Here is a 15,000-nt window from a genome sequence, read left to right as displayed (position 1 = left end):
ACGGGTACACGTCCGTGTGCTGTGCCGCGACCTTCCGCCATGCTCTGTGAGACCCTTGGCTCCGTAGCTTGGAACCGCCCTTACACACGCCGATCCGCAGATCCTCGTTCGCCAACTGTACTGTATGGAAATGGGAGATGCTTAGCAGGCAGACACGAAGCGGAGGAACAGTCGAGCCGGGCTGTGTTGCACGAGTGCGAGCGCGGGCGTACTGTGCCCGCGGCTCCCCTTTATTCCGTACTCGGTACACTCACGAGCCGGCCGACTCCAGCATTACTACGACGCCTCAGGCGGCGCGCACACCTCATATCCCTTGCCGACCCCCACGGCCACTCCTCCCATCATCACGCCCACCATGCAACATCACCATGCCCTTCCCCATAGGCCCGCAGACTCCACCACAGGGTTCGATTTCTATGTTGTGAATATTAAACGCTGTGCGGTGTATAAACACGATCGGGTTTGATTTCTGTGTTGCGAATATTAAACGCTGTGCGGTGTATAAACACGATCGGGTTTGATATCTATGTTGTAAATATTAAACGCTGTGCGGTGTAAAAACACGATCGGGTTTGATTTCTATGTTGTGAATATTAAACGCTGTGCGGTGTATAAACACGATCGGGTTTGATTTCTATCTTGCGAATATTAATAAACGCTGTGCGGTGTATAAACACGATCGGGTTTGATTTCTATGTTGTGAATATTAAACGCTGTGCAGTGTATAAACACGATCGGGTTCGATTTCTATCTTGCGAATATTAATAAACGCTGTGCGGTGTAAAAACACGATCGGGTTCGATTTCTATGTTGTGAATATTAAACGCTGTGCGGTGTATAAACACGATCGGGTTTGATTTCTGTGTTGCGAATATTAAACGCTGTGCGGTGTATAAACACGATCGGGTTCGATTTCTATGTTGTGAATATTAAACGCTGTGCGGTGTATAAACACGATCGGGTTTGATTTCTGTGTTGCGAATATTAAACGGTGTGTGGTGTATAAACACGATCAGGTTCGATTTCTATGTTGTGAATATTAAACGCTGTGCGGTGTATAAACACGATCGGGTTTGATTTCTATGTTGTGAATATTAAACGCTGTGCGGTGTATAAACACGATCGGGTTTGATTTCTATGTTGTGAATATTAAACGCTGTGCGGTGTATAAACACGATCGGGTTTGATTTCTATCTTGCGAATATTAATAAACGCTGTGCGGTGTATAAACACGATTGGGTTTGATTTCTATCTTGCGAATATTAATAAACGCTGTGCGGTGTAAAAACACGATCGGGTTCGATTTCTATGTTGCGAATATTAAACGCTGTGCGGTATATAAAAACGATCGGGTTTGATTTCTATCTTGTGAATATTAAACCATTTCTTTCTTGCGTGTGGGATCATCAGAGGCTTTATGCATATTGACCTCAGAGGGGAAGACATCAAATATTGTTTATCCTCGAGCACTCCACTAAAATTATTGAGCTACTTCAGTTATTTCATAAACGGGAATAGGATGTGTGATGAATGAAATACATGTTGCTGGTGAAAAATAAAAATGGTGGTGGGAAATAAAAAAAATGGTGGTGGTGGTTTGTATATACAGTCATGCGCCGCTTAACGACGTTCTGGGCAATAACGGATCGCATATATGTCAGATCTGCCAGCTCTGAAAAAAAAGAAAAGAAAAAAAAATGTAGCTGAAAAATTCCTATCACCGAGTGATGTAGCCGACGTAGCGCTGCCAGTCGTGTAAAAATAGCACGTACAAGTATGTACGCTGTACAGTACATAATACTTCATAATGATAATAAACGACAGTGTGGCCCTGTTATAATGCGATCGTTGAGGTCCATAAAATGTCATCGCGAAAAAAGCAGGGTCGTGCTAAATCGGGATTCAAGGAAATCGGCTTTCAAACTGAACCAATGTTTGCACGTTTACCTTCCAGCAAGTAAATTACCTTCGAATTGAAGAATACCGTGAATTTATCGTTGTTACAGTCGAAATTAAAACACAAATTTCTTTTTAGTGAAGCTTTTCATGTTGTTAAAACAATCGCACTGTTCCGAAAATATATATCACAATTGACAGGAGCTCGTTTCTTCATTTATAAATTATAACATCGATGCAATGATTACATATTTATAAAATCCAAACGCTATTTATTCATCTTTCTATAATCGATGCGAGGGGAGATTGTAAGTTGCTGCTAACAATACCGATGGCCGTCATGAACAGCACAGAGGTAAAACTAACGTGTCTTCCGTCTCTCTTGGATGTGTGTTACAATTGCCGACAGTATTCAGTACAGTAACATGCTGTACAGGTTTGTATCCGAGGAGCAATAGGCGACACCATATAGCCTAGGTGTCTAGGTTTGTGTAAGTACGATGTTCGAAAACGAAAACGAAAAAACAAAAAGATGTTCGCACAACGACGACGTCGCTTAACGACGCGTTTCTCAGAATGTAACCCCGTCGTAAAGTGGCGCATGACTGTATACATATTACAGATATAAATAGAATGGTGATGGCGTATGGCGTATGTGTGTAATATTTTATAATTAAATGGTTATGGGCTATGTAGATATTTTATAGAATGGTTATGGGCGTAGGTACGTTGTAACTTCGTATACATAATATAACATAATTTTTTATCAGGATAACAGACGTAAATAAATCAAATACGCTGGGCCAGGCTGGGTTATGCCCGACGTATAAATTAAGTCGCAAATGATGACATGAAACCAGTCTCACATTGTTGAGGCATTATGGTTTTTTATCTGATGCGGCAATAAATCTTAACATTTTTGAACTCGAGTCTTCTGCATATAAAACATGGCGGGGAAAATATAATATTATAGTGGTGATGAAAAAAAAAATAATAATGGTGGCAGACTCTACAATTTTACAATAAACTGTGACATATACTCCTTCAGAACCGCCGTCATCCACGGGTATCCCTGCTAGTATACATATATATATATATATATATATATATATATATATATATATATATATATATATATATATATATATATATATATTGTTGTGGTTGACGAAATTCGCAAACCACCATTCAGGTCCCTTAGGTGAGATATCTCTGTAATTATATGTGTAGTTAGGCCCAAACCCGTTGTTTAGAGGGAATAAATGTCATTCATGTGGGCTGCGACCCTTCTAGATAGCCGTTTTTCTTTTACTATCTTTATTTTGGACCAGCCGCCATTACTACCACCACCAACCACGTCTCAACAGCCATCACACAACAACCACCAACCGCAACGCCGCTTCACAACAACAGCCACGACCTTTACCGTCACAACTCGCCCTCGCAACCATCGCATCACCGTCATTCCCACGCTGCTTGTAGGCACCGATACTGGACTCGTGCAGGGCGTGCACCGAGCAGGGGTGCAAAAGCGCCGGCCTTTCCGAAGAAAACGGATCAAAAACGACTCACGCCCACTTCTGTTCCGTCCTATCGGTGAGCGTGGGGCGATTTGGCCCCGCCTCCAGGTACGTTGGAGTGTGGTCGCTATATGCAAATTCATGGATCCAAAAGCATTCACGCCCACTTTTCCACGGTCCAATGGGGAGCCAGTGAGAGGTGAAGGGTCGGAGGTAAAGGGTCAAAGGTGAAGGAGCGAGGCCACGGGGGATATAAACGGCTGCGTTCGTCAGTCAAGGAGTTCGCAGTCAAGAGTTGTCGGTGGAGCTGGGAAGAAGTGGTAGTAGTCAGAGTGAAGAGGACGGAGCTGTGGAGAGGTGGCGGCGGCGAAGGCGGTCGAGGGGGTGCTCGTGTCGGAGTCGGGGAGCTGCGGAGGGAGAGGCCGGCGGCGCGACCGAGGTCGTGGTGGAGACGTTCGTCGCGGGACCCGAGACAGGGAGATATCCTCCTTCCCCCCGAGCATCAACAACCCTCTCCTGTTTCCCCCCGCGCTGAGATAGTGCGAGAAGGGGGCCCCGTCCCCACCCCATACCAGGCAGTCCCAGCGAGGCCCGCGGAGTCGGGGCGCCACCGCCATCTTGCGGCTCATCATCAGACGGGTAGGCCCGACGCGGTCTCGGCCCCAGGCCCGCCTACCCCCCTCATCCTTGGGGGTGGTCCTTTTCTTTTGCTTTGAGTGTATGTGTTGTCGGCGTCATCTGTGAAGTAAAACTGTATAAGTGTTGCCGTGTGCTCGGTAGTCGGTTAGATCTGCATTGTTGCATTTGCTTTTTGTGTATTATTGTGTTTCTTCTTCTTTTACATTTGCTTTTGGTGTAATTGTATATGTGTGCTTTCCGTTCATCGCGAAATAAATGTGCTTCATGTTGAACTGTTTTCCCGTTTCGCTTCGTCTTTTCCTTTATTGAATCTCCATCTTACTTCACGTAAAGGGTTGGTCGTGGGCTAAAACGCCCGATAATTAATCGAACCGTCGAGGCCGACGATAACACCGCTCGGTTATCCCGATAGTACGGAACGGGTCGCTTAAAGTGGCCCGTGTCCGAAGTCGACCTGCGGCGAGGTGCGATCGCCCGGTCTACCCTCCGTGTGGGTACTTAGGTAGGTCGAATTTGGCGAGCAACCCTATCCCACGCGGGGGCCGATTGGCTCGATCGCGGTGAGACCGAAAGGTCCACCCGTGACTGGTTCCCGGCGTTAGTCCGAGAGGGTCACGACGGGATTGTCCGTCCGGTGGGCGACGTGCCGCGATTCGAGTTACGTGGCCGTTCGCACGCCGGCGGGCGCGAATCCGCAACACTGGTGTCAGGAGTGGGAAATAAACTCATCGCCCTCCTCACGGCACTGGTATCGGAGAACGGGAAAACGGGCTCTCCTGTCTCTAGCTAAATTCACGGGAATCGGTCCAGGGGTGAGAGGAGCGACCCCCGATTCCCTCCAAATTACGAGCGATTCAAATTAACCCTTTACGAGAAGCAAGATGGCGTCTCAAGGCGAGCGGGAGCCGGGGGTATTAGAAATGGATGTAGAATGTGTCGAATCCATGGCTCAGGATGAAATCCCCGTGCAGGAAATGTTGGTTGTGCAGGAACACGAACTCGCCCAACTGAACCCAGAGCCCGAAATAGGTGCGGCGGCGGCCGCGGTGTATGACACCTCCCCTTCCCCTCTCCACCAAAATCCTTCCCCGATCCCTGCCGAAACGGCTCACCCAAGCGCACCCGACATGACCCAGCTATTCACCATGCTGGCAAAGATGAATGCGGATGCGCAACAAATGAATGCGGAAATGAAACTGAAAATGGATACAAACACAAATGAAATGAAAAACATGATCAAGCAAATGAAGGAAGAAACGAAAAAGCTGCGGGGTGAGACGCAGAACATGGGCCGAAGCCTGCAGGCGGGCATGAAGGCAGTGACCAGGGAGCTAAAAATGACGACTCCACGTGTGGGAGCGAACGAGCTGGAAGGGAGTGCAACGGCTGTCGGGTCCGCGGTGGAGGCGGGTAAGAAAAAAATAATTCGGGGGGTGTGTTGGGCGAGGGTCGTGACGGAAAAAGTGACGGTAACCGAGAGGGACAAACTAATTGGGGTGACGGAGACGTGCACGAGGGAGATAACAAGGGAAGAGACGGAAATAATAGTTGAGACAAGGGAGGTAAAGGGTGAAGAGGTGACTGAGTTGGCAGAGACACGGGAGATGGGAACGATAGAGGGAAGACTACACGATGTAGACGGGGTAAGTGACGCACACACGGAGGTAGTGGAGGATAATGGGGGTGAACTCCCGGACTGGGTAGAGACCCGGTGCGAGCAGTTGGATGGCCTCCTCCAGGAACGAGGGGAGGGAGTATGCCCCCTTGAGGCGAGTCACGACCAGGTGAGTTCGGTCGTGCTTTGCGAGGTCGAGGGGAGGAGTGCTGTGGACAGGTGCACGGAGAGCTTGGGGGGTATAGAGGCCCCGGAGACCCTTGTGGGGACACGAATCCCCAGTGTGGTTGTCCCTGTGTGTGTGGTGCAAGGTGTGAGTGCGTCCCCGTGTGTGGAAGCGACCCCGTGTGTGAGTGGTGTGGTGGCGATTGTGCCGGAGTACGTGCTTCCCAGCACGCCGTGTGTAAAAGGGGCACCGCAAGTGGAAGAGGCCGTGTGTGTGAGTGAAACGGCCAGTATGAGTGAGGCACCGCGGATGAGTGCCCCCGCGTGTATGAGTGAGGCACGGTGTGTGGATGAGGAACCGCGGGTGAGTGCCCCCGCGTGTGTGAGTGGTGTGGTTTGTGTGAGGGAAATGGCACGAGTGAGTGAAAGGCCGCGAGTGAGTGGAGCCACGTGTGCGAGGGAGATGGCATGCGTGAGTGAACGGCCGAGTGCAAGGGAGACCGTGTGTGTGAGAGAGCGGTATGTAAGGGAGATGTCGGTGGGCATGTGTGAACATGCAGCCGCGTCTCCCGGTGTGAGTTTAATGGTGAGGTGTGTTAGTGTCGTAACACGCGGGAGTGCGTGGGTTGAATGGCGACGACGGCGACATGTAAGGAAAGAAAGCCGGGTAGCGGCTGTAGTTGTTTCGGGGACCGTGCCGGATTCACCCAGCCGCGAGCACGAGGTCCGTGCTGTGCAACGCACGAGGCCCCCACGTGCTCGCTTGCGAGAGTGAAGTCCCGGTCCGGAAACGCACGCGGTGGATTTGCCGATCCCGCGGACGGACAAAGTTTAGGCAGGATTACGGATTTGGACCGGATGGGTTCTCCACGCGATCGTGTGTGTTAAGCTCCAACGGGCAAAGCACATGTGTTCGCGTGGGGAACCCCTCGAGACGTGGGGCTTGTGTTTTTTTATGCGCACGGTGACGCCATGGCTGCACGTGGGGTTGGAATCCGGCAGGAGGGGTATCCCTGCCGGATGGTACCGTCCAAGGAGGGACGAGGTACACGTGCAGCTGCATGACGTCACGGGCAGGTGCAAAGTGCGCGAGCTGTGAGTTGCCGCGTTGGTGCTGCGCATGTAAAGGGAAAAAAAAGCAAAAAAAAAAAGCAAGCCTCACTTTCGGGTGCACAGGATTCCTGGGCAAGGGGTGGAAGACCCCCTTGACTAGGGCACAGGATGGAAACTAGTTAGGGGGAAGGGTTAGCTTAGCTAGACCGGCTCCATGGGGCAGGGGTAAGTCCTCATGGAGTCCGTGGAATGGATTAGTTAGAGGGATTGTAGTCAGATTTAGGTTGGGAAATTGATTAATGGGATTACATTTGAGAACAGTGACAGCCTTTGGATGTGTAGAGTTGACGTAGTTTAGCTACATAGTGTTAAAAGGAACGTGCTGTAGTTTAAGGGACGACGTGGGAGCACGAGTTAGTTAGGGGATGTAGTTAGAAGGATGGCAGAGTACAGCGGTGAGTGTGTTGAAGAGTTGGTGAGTGAAGTGGAAGCATGTGCTTGCTGTGTGAGTGGAGCGAATGGGGAATGCATGGTGCGATGAGTGATTGGGGGGAGGAGTGACTCCCGCCCAAGGGACCCCGGGGTCAGTGTAGAGTGATTTAGGGGGTGAGTAAAATTAACAAAAATGGAAGTCGTTTTGTTGTTGGTGGGGAAGTAGGCTCGAAACCCGTTTGGAGGGGTGCAGGAGCCCTGTTGACAGGCTGGGAGCGTGGCTGCGAAAGGTGAGTATCGCTGAGTGGGTACCCCGGGCACCAGGCTAGTCGGCCGTGGTAGGCCAAGGGCCCATGGGGGGCCGGGATAGCATAGTGGGCACGGGTGCGCCTGCTTGGTGCGGGGGCCCGGGGCGCCATTAGCCGCGTGGGCAGTGTTGTGGGCACGGGTGACCCTCGGAAAGGGGCCTGGGAAGCCAGCCTGCCACGTGTGCGTTTCAGGGGAGGTGCCATGGGGGGCACTCCCCGGTGTTAGGGAGCTGGTAGGCTCGGAGGCAGTGTAGTGCCCGGGGGTGCCATCGTTGGAGAATCGGCAGAGGGTCGTGCCTGCCAAAGGGGGCCACGTGTCCCAGCCATGAGACCGTGTGAGGGCACGGAGAGAAAATTGGGGGGCGAGGCCCGAAATTGTGAGGACACCAACACAGGCGACGGGAATCTGGGTTGTTAGAACCAATAGTTTAAGCGAGAGGCACTTGTTGAAAGCCCCGGGGTAGTTTAACAGTTAAATGGTTAGGGTAGATTAGGAGATGTACCCCTCCGAACCATCCATCCCCTCGCTCTCGTTGTGGGCCGCTGGACCCACTTTGGTTATCGATCGCCGAACTTTGGGAGGCCATCATGAGGCTTCGTTGGGCCTCAACACAGGACGTTAGCTCTCCCTTATTCCCCTCCGGGAAGGGAACGTAGGAGTTGGGAGTAGGCTAGGTGACAGGATAGGTTAGCCGAACAAGGACGATAAAGGGGGTTAGGGGACGATTTATAGTGGGGAAGTAAAAATAAAAAAAATAAGTTGGGGCTAAATTGGGGTTTGACAAATTAAGGGAGTGGGTATAGACAGTGACAGGCAAAGGCGATAGGTTGGGAGGGAGACCGTAGGGTAGGTCCGAGCCCGCCTTCCGAGTGGCCAGCACCACCGCACTCCCTCCACCAACCTCCACTGAACGGCAAAGGCTGGCCAGCTTCATCTGCTGGCTGCGTTGCTGCAAGGCAGAGGCCGGCCAACTTCATCGGCAGCTGTTGTTGTGCTGCAAGGCCTGTACCGGCCGGATCGTCTGCAGCTGCTGTGCTTCAAGGCCTGTGCCGGCCAGTTCATCTGCCAGCTGGGTTTGCCTGCAGCGGCCTTCTTCTGCGGGCTGTGTTTGCCTGCTGCCTTTGCCATGCCATGCCCACTGCCCCTGTTCACCAGCCCCGTTCAATTTTTGCTTGCCCCCCCCCTGTTCATTGCTATGTGCGCCAGGATCAGAAAGCAACAGTTTGCAAGCTGCAAGAACTGCCCTGTTGGCAGCTACAACACGGGCCTGCAGTGGCGGCCCGTGCACCGTGTTTCAGTTCAAACCATTCATCCATCCATTCGTTGTGTTCATTGCGTGTGCCACTTGAGCTGGCACGGAGACTGCGTTTGTGCAGCCCGTGCACCGTGTTTGCGTGCATCCATTCATCCATCCATTCGTTGTGCTCATTGCGTGTGCCACTTGAGCTGCCACGGAGACTGCATTTGTGCAGCCCGTGCACCGTGTTTGCGTGCATCCATTCATCCATCCATTTGTTGTGCTCATTGCGTGTGCCACTTGAGCTGGCACGGAGACTGCGTTTGTGCAGCCCATGCACCGTTGTGGTTCACTGCGTTCAGTTCAAAAGGGAAGGCCTTGGACTGCGTGTGAGCAGCCGGCCACGTTCCCTGTCACCTTCATTGTTTGAGCCAGAGACTGCATGTGAGCAGCCTGGCTCCCTGCTAACTGCTTTCTTTTTGCAGAGTTCAGTGATCCTGGGCCATGGTTTAGTGTAAAATTTGTAAGTTGAGGTTAAGATGTACTGTAAATATGAGTGCGCCCCCGGCATGTCTGTCTTAGCACCGGCAATTTTATTTAAGTCGTCCGTGTGAGTGAGTTTGTTTAGGTAGTTACTCAGCCCTCAGGTTATTTATTTTGGGGACACGAATACCATGAATGTCGCACTCAGGGATCCGTAGGTAAAATGTACTCGGGGAAAACTACACATGATGGCACACGAAAATTTGACGACTCGGGACGAGTCTGTAAAAAGGGGAGGGGGTAGTGTTGTGGTTGACGAAATTCGCAAACCACCATTCAGGTCCCTTAGGTGAGATATCTCTGTAAGTATATGTGTAGTTAGGCCCAAACCCATTGTTTAGAGGGAATAAATGTCATTCATGCGGGCTGCGACCCTTCTAGATAGCTGTTTTTCTTTTACTATCTTTATTTTGGACCAGCCGCCATTACTACCACCACCAACCACGTCTCAACAGCCATCACACAACAACCACCAACCGCAACGCCGCTTCACAACAACAGCCACGACCTTTACCGTCACAACTCGCCCTCGCAACCATCGCATCACCGTCATTCCCACGCTGCTTGTGGGCACCGATACTGGACTCGTGCAGGGCGCGCACCGAGCAGGGGTGCAAAAGCGCCGGCCTTTCCGAAGAAAACGGATCAAAAACGACTCACGCCCACTTCTGTTCCGTCCTATCGGTGAGCGTGGGGCGATTTGGCCCCGCCTCCAGGTACGTTGGAGTGTGGTCGCTATATGCAAATTCATGGATCAAAAAGCATTCACGCCCACTTTTCCTCGGTCCAATGGGGAGCCAGTGAGAGGTGAAGGGTCGGAGGTAAAGGGTCAAAGGTGAAGGAGCGAGGCCACGGGGGATATAAACGGCTGCGTTCGTCAGTCAAGGAGTTCGCAGTCAAGAGTTGTCGGTGGAGCTGGGAAGAAGTGGTAGTAGTCAGAGTGAAGAGGACGGAGCTGTGGAGAGGTGGCGGCGGCGAAGGCGGTCGAGGGGGTGCTCGTGTCAGAGTCGGGGAGCTGCGGAGGGAGAGGCCGGCGGCGCGACCGAGGTCGTGGTGGAGACGCTCTTCGCGGGACCCGAGACAGGGAGATATCCTCCTTACCCCCGAGCATCAACAACCCCCTCCTGTTTCCCCCCGCGCTGAGATAGTGCGAGAAGGGGGCCCCGTCCCCACCCCATACCAGGCAGTCCCAGCGAGTTGGGGCGCCACCGCCATCTTGCGGCTCATCATCAGACGGGTCGGCCCGACGCAGTCTCGGCCCCAGGCCCGCCTACCCCCCTCATCCTTGAGGGTGGTCCTTTTCTTTTGCTTTGAGTGTATGTGTTGTCGGCGCCGTCTGTGAAGTAAAACTGTATAAGTGTTGCCGTGTGCTCGGTAGTCGGTTAGATCTGCATTGTTGCATTTGCTTTTTGTGTATTATTGTGTTTCTTCTTCTTTTACATTTGCTTTTGGTGTAATTGTATATGTGTGCTTTCCGTTCATCGCGAAATAAATGTGCTTCATGTTGAACTGTTTTCCCGTTTCGCTTCGTCTTTTCCTTTATTGAATCTCCATCTTACTTCACGTAAAGGGTTGGTCGTGGGCTAAAACGCCCGATAATTAATCGAACCGTCGAGGCCGACGATAACACCGCTCGGCTATCCCGATAGTACGGAACGGGTCGCTTAAAGTGGCCCGTGTCCAAAGTCGACCTGCGGCGAGGTGCGATCGCCCGGTCTACCCTCCGTGTGGGTACTTAGGTCGGTCGAATTTGGCGAGCAACCCTATCCCACGCGGGGGGCCGGTTGGCACGATCGTGGTGAGGCCGAAAGGTCCACCCGTGACTAGTTCCCGGCGTTAGTCCGAGAGGGTCACGACGGGATTGTCCGTCCGGTGGGCGACGTGCCGCGATTCGAGTTACGTGGCCGTTCGCACGCCGGCGGGCGCGAATCCGCAACAATATATGTATATATATATATATATATATATATATATATATATATATATATATATATATATATATATATATATATATATGCAGTGGCTGTCTTGTCCTGTGTTGTCACGAAACTACTCCCTAAAAACTTTTGTGAAATTGTCCCAAACTTCTGGGCTGCACCTACCTCTCCTGTGTGCATGTCCAAAAAGGTATTTTTTCTTTTTTTTTTGAAAAAAAATGTTTTTTTAAACCTTGAATCTTCAACTTTAATTGCTTATAAAAAATGTCATAAAACGAATGTTACTAATTAATTGCAAAATAAATATTTGAATGCTCCTTTGTGGAAATCATGCCAACATGGCAACTCACATCCACATCCTCAGTTAAAACAAGCCTGTCTCCATTGTGACGTGTAGTGAGGTGTTTGGAATTGCACAGCGGAAGTTGTTTTGAATTACGTGGAGGTGAGGTGTTTTTAACAATGTGGTTGTGAGGTGTTTTTAACAATGTGGTGGTGAGGTGTTTTAAATAATGTGATGGTGAGATGTTTTAAATAACGTGGCAGTGAGGTGTTTTTAATTGTGTGGTGGTGAGGTGTTTAAAATAACATTGCGGTGAGGCGTTTTAAATAACGTGACAGTGAGGTTTTAAATAACGTTGCGGTGAGGTGTTTTAAATAACATAGCAGTGAGGTGCTTTCGCAACATGGCGGTATTTGATCCACTTAAAAGATGTGTGGAGGCGAGCGTTGCGAGCCGTTCCATACTCGTGTGCACATATATATATATATATATATATATATATATATATATATATATATATATATATATATATATTTCTATATATATATAGATTTCTATATATATATAGATTTCTATATATATATAGATTTCTATATATATATAGATTTCTATATATATATATATATATATATATATATATATATATATATATATATATATATATATAGAAAGACCCATCCACATCTCTCACCTGTGAATAGAGGGAATAGCCAATCAGCTCTCACCTAATCGACTATACCCAGGTGGCTAGGATTATATAAATGATTGACCCCTTCCCACACTCCTCCAGCCGTAGAAGCTGCATAAACCAACCCAAGAAGACTTACACAAGGTAAGTGCTAATGCTGTTTCAAACCCTTCCCAGAGTTCTTCAACAGCTATAAAGACATTCACACATAGTACACACGTGATAATCCTAATGCTATACACCCACTCAGCTACCGGACCGGTTTCATCACTTATTGCCGAATTATCAGCGATAGCGTAGACAGCAATGAGGCTTCCAAGCATGTACCACTTGCAAACGTCAAAAGCAGTCAATATATAAGGAAAGAAAGGCCCACCCACATCTCTCACCTGTGAACATCTTTACAGAGACATGACAAATGTAAATAGACACCATGATTTTTAAAGAATATATTTATTGACCATTTGAAGTATATTTGATCCATTTTAATACATACACTAGTATTTTGTAGACTTGCCATTTGCAGATTTCAATGCTTTTACTTTTTCAGGCACAGAACTAATGAGTTCTGAAACTTTCTCTTGTGGGATTTCTGCCCAGGCTTCAAGCAAATGGGTTAGCAATTCTGTCCATGATGTTGGTTTCCTGGACTTTTTCCGCTGCCATTTGCAGATTTCAATGCTTTTACTCTTTCAGGCACACAACTAATGAGTTCTGAAACTTTCTCTTGTGGGATTTCTGCCCAGGCTTCATGCAAATGGGTTAGCAATTCTGTCCATGATGTTGATTTCCTGGACTTTTTCCACACAGCTCGATCCAATATGGCCCAGAGGTGTTTATTGGGATTAATCTCAAGAGACTGACTTGGCCCTGGAAGTTGCTTGATCCCATTTCTGTCCTGCCATTCCTTGGTGTTTTTTGCAGTGTGGCATGGAGCTCCATCTTCCATGAACAGTGTTGTTTTTGACCATCTGACCAGTGGAGAAGACAGGGGGACGTCCATCCTCAAGGATAAAAATGTGTGTTGTAGAATTGATGTTGCCAAAACACTTCACAAGCTCTGACCGACCAGCGCTCCAGATTGCTCCCCCACCATCACTGAAAAACCACCGTGTTTGGCAGTTGACTGCAATCGGTTCAAAGAAAACTCTTGACTGGGAAGTCTCCAGACCCATATGCATCCACTGTCAGAAAATTGAGCAAATTGGGACTCATCTGAAAAAAAATACAGTTTGACAAAACTCCAAGGGTCTGTTGGCCATCTCGTCAGCCCACTTGTTTCTCCTTTGAATGTTGGCTGGTCTAAGAAGAAGTTTTTTCCGAGTTTCTCTCCCATAGTAGCCCAGTTGATGAAGGTACCGCATGGCAGTTCTTTAGCTAACCTGGACCTCCTCTGCAACATCAGCTGCCTGCCAACGGGGAGTTTTCTCAACGGACCGTTTGACAGCTCGAAGACACCTTTCTGAGGGCCCAGATCGACCAGAACAGGAAGCTGTGTATTCCTTGCCTTCGCTGGTGAATTGCACAATCACCCGATTGACTGTAGAAAGCGGAATGCCAAGGTTATGAGCTTTCTGACGCTGGCTGACAAAACCTTCCAAATAGCCACCAATTCATCCACTTTCAAAATCGGAAAGGTCGTGTGCTCCCTGGGTTCGAGGCAGAGTTAATTGCCATACAAGACCCAGGAACTCGTTTCTGAAAATAAATAGTTGAATAAGAGTACAAATCACTGAGTAAAACTGCGTTATGCAGATGTAATGAAGAAATTTAAGGTGTCTATTTACTTCTGTCATGTCTCTGTATAGTTGTTGAACTCTGGGAACGGTTCGAAACAGCGTTAGCACTTACCTTGTATAAGTCTTCTTGGGTTGCCTTATGCAGCTACTTGGGCTAGAGGAGTGTGGGAGGGGTCAATCATATATATATATATATATATATATATATATATATATATATATATATATATATATATATATATATATATATATATATATATATATATATATATATATATATATATATATATATATATATATATATACTAGCGATACCCGTGCACATGCACGGGATAGCAGTACAACATAGCTGGTAGCAGACGACAAACCGTACACGGGGAATGACAAAAATACGCATTGTGAAAAATGCAAGTGGTACTATGGAACGCCAAGACTTCCCAAACATTGTCGGCATGTCCGCTAAGTGCCACAGCAATTTCATAGGGATCGTGTGACTGCGAGCCGAGTTTTTAGTGTGCAAGCTTGGTATTATAATAGAGATACACACACACACACACACACACACACACACACACACACACACACACACACACACACACACACACACACACACACACACACACACACACACACACACACACACCATATTTATTTTTTGAAGAAGAAGAAGAAAAGGGCATCCAACCAAAAATAGCAGCTCAATATACTCCACTAATTTAAGTAATAAACAAGAGCAGACCCGGTCTCAGGCGATGTTTTATCCACTTCCTGGTGAACTACCGCAGACCAACAAAAATAAGAAAGGTGCAGCCAAATTCAGCTCGCTGAGAAACGGTTGAAAAATGACTCGAGACCGGATCTTGTCTTGCTTATTACTTCAACTAGCAAGCTGTCAATGTCCATTGTCCACACAGCATTCCAAATGGAGTACGGATGGAGGTTGC

The sequence above is a fragment of the Eptatretus burgeri genome, chromosome 13 (assembly GCF_056783735.1).
Source record: "Eptatretus burgeri isolate ZD-2024b chromosome 13, Ebu_testis_v1, whole genome shotgun sequence".
NCBI classification, from domain to species: Eukaryota; Metazoa; Chordata; class Myxini; order Myxiniformes; family Myxinidae; genus Eptatretus; species Eptatretus burgeri.
Note: the sequence above shows the minus strand (reverse complement) of the source record.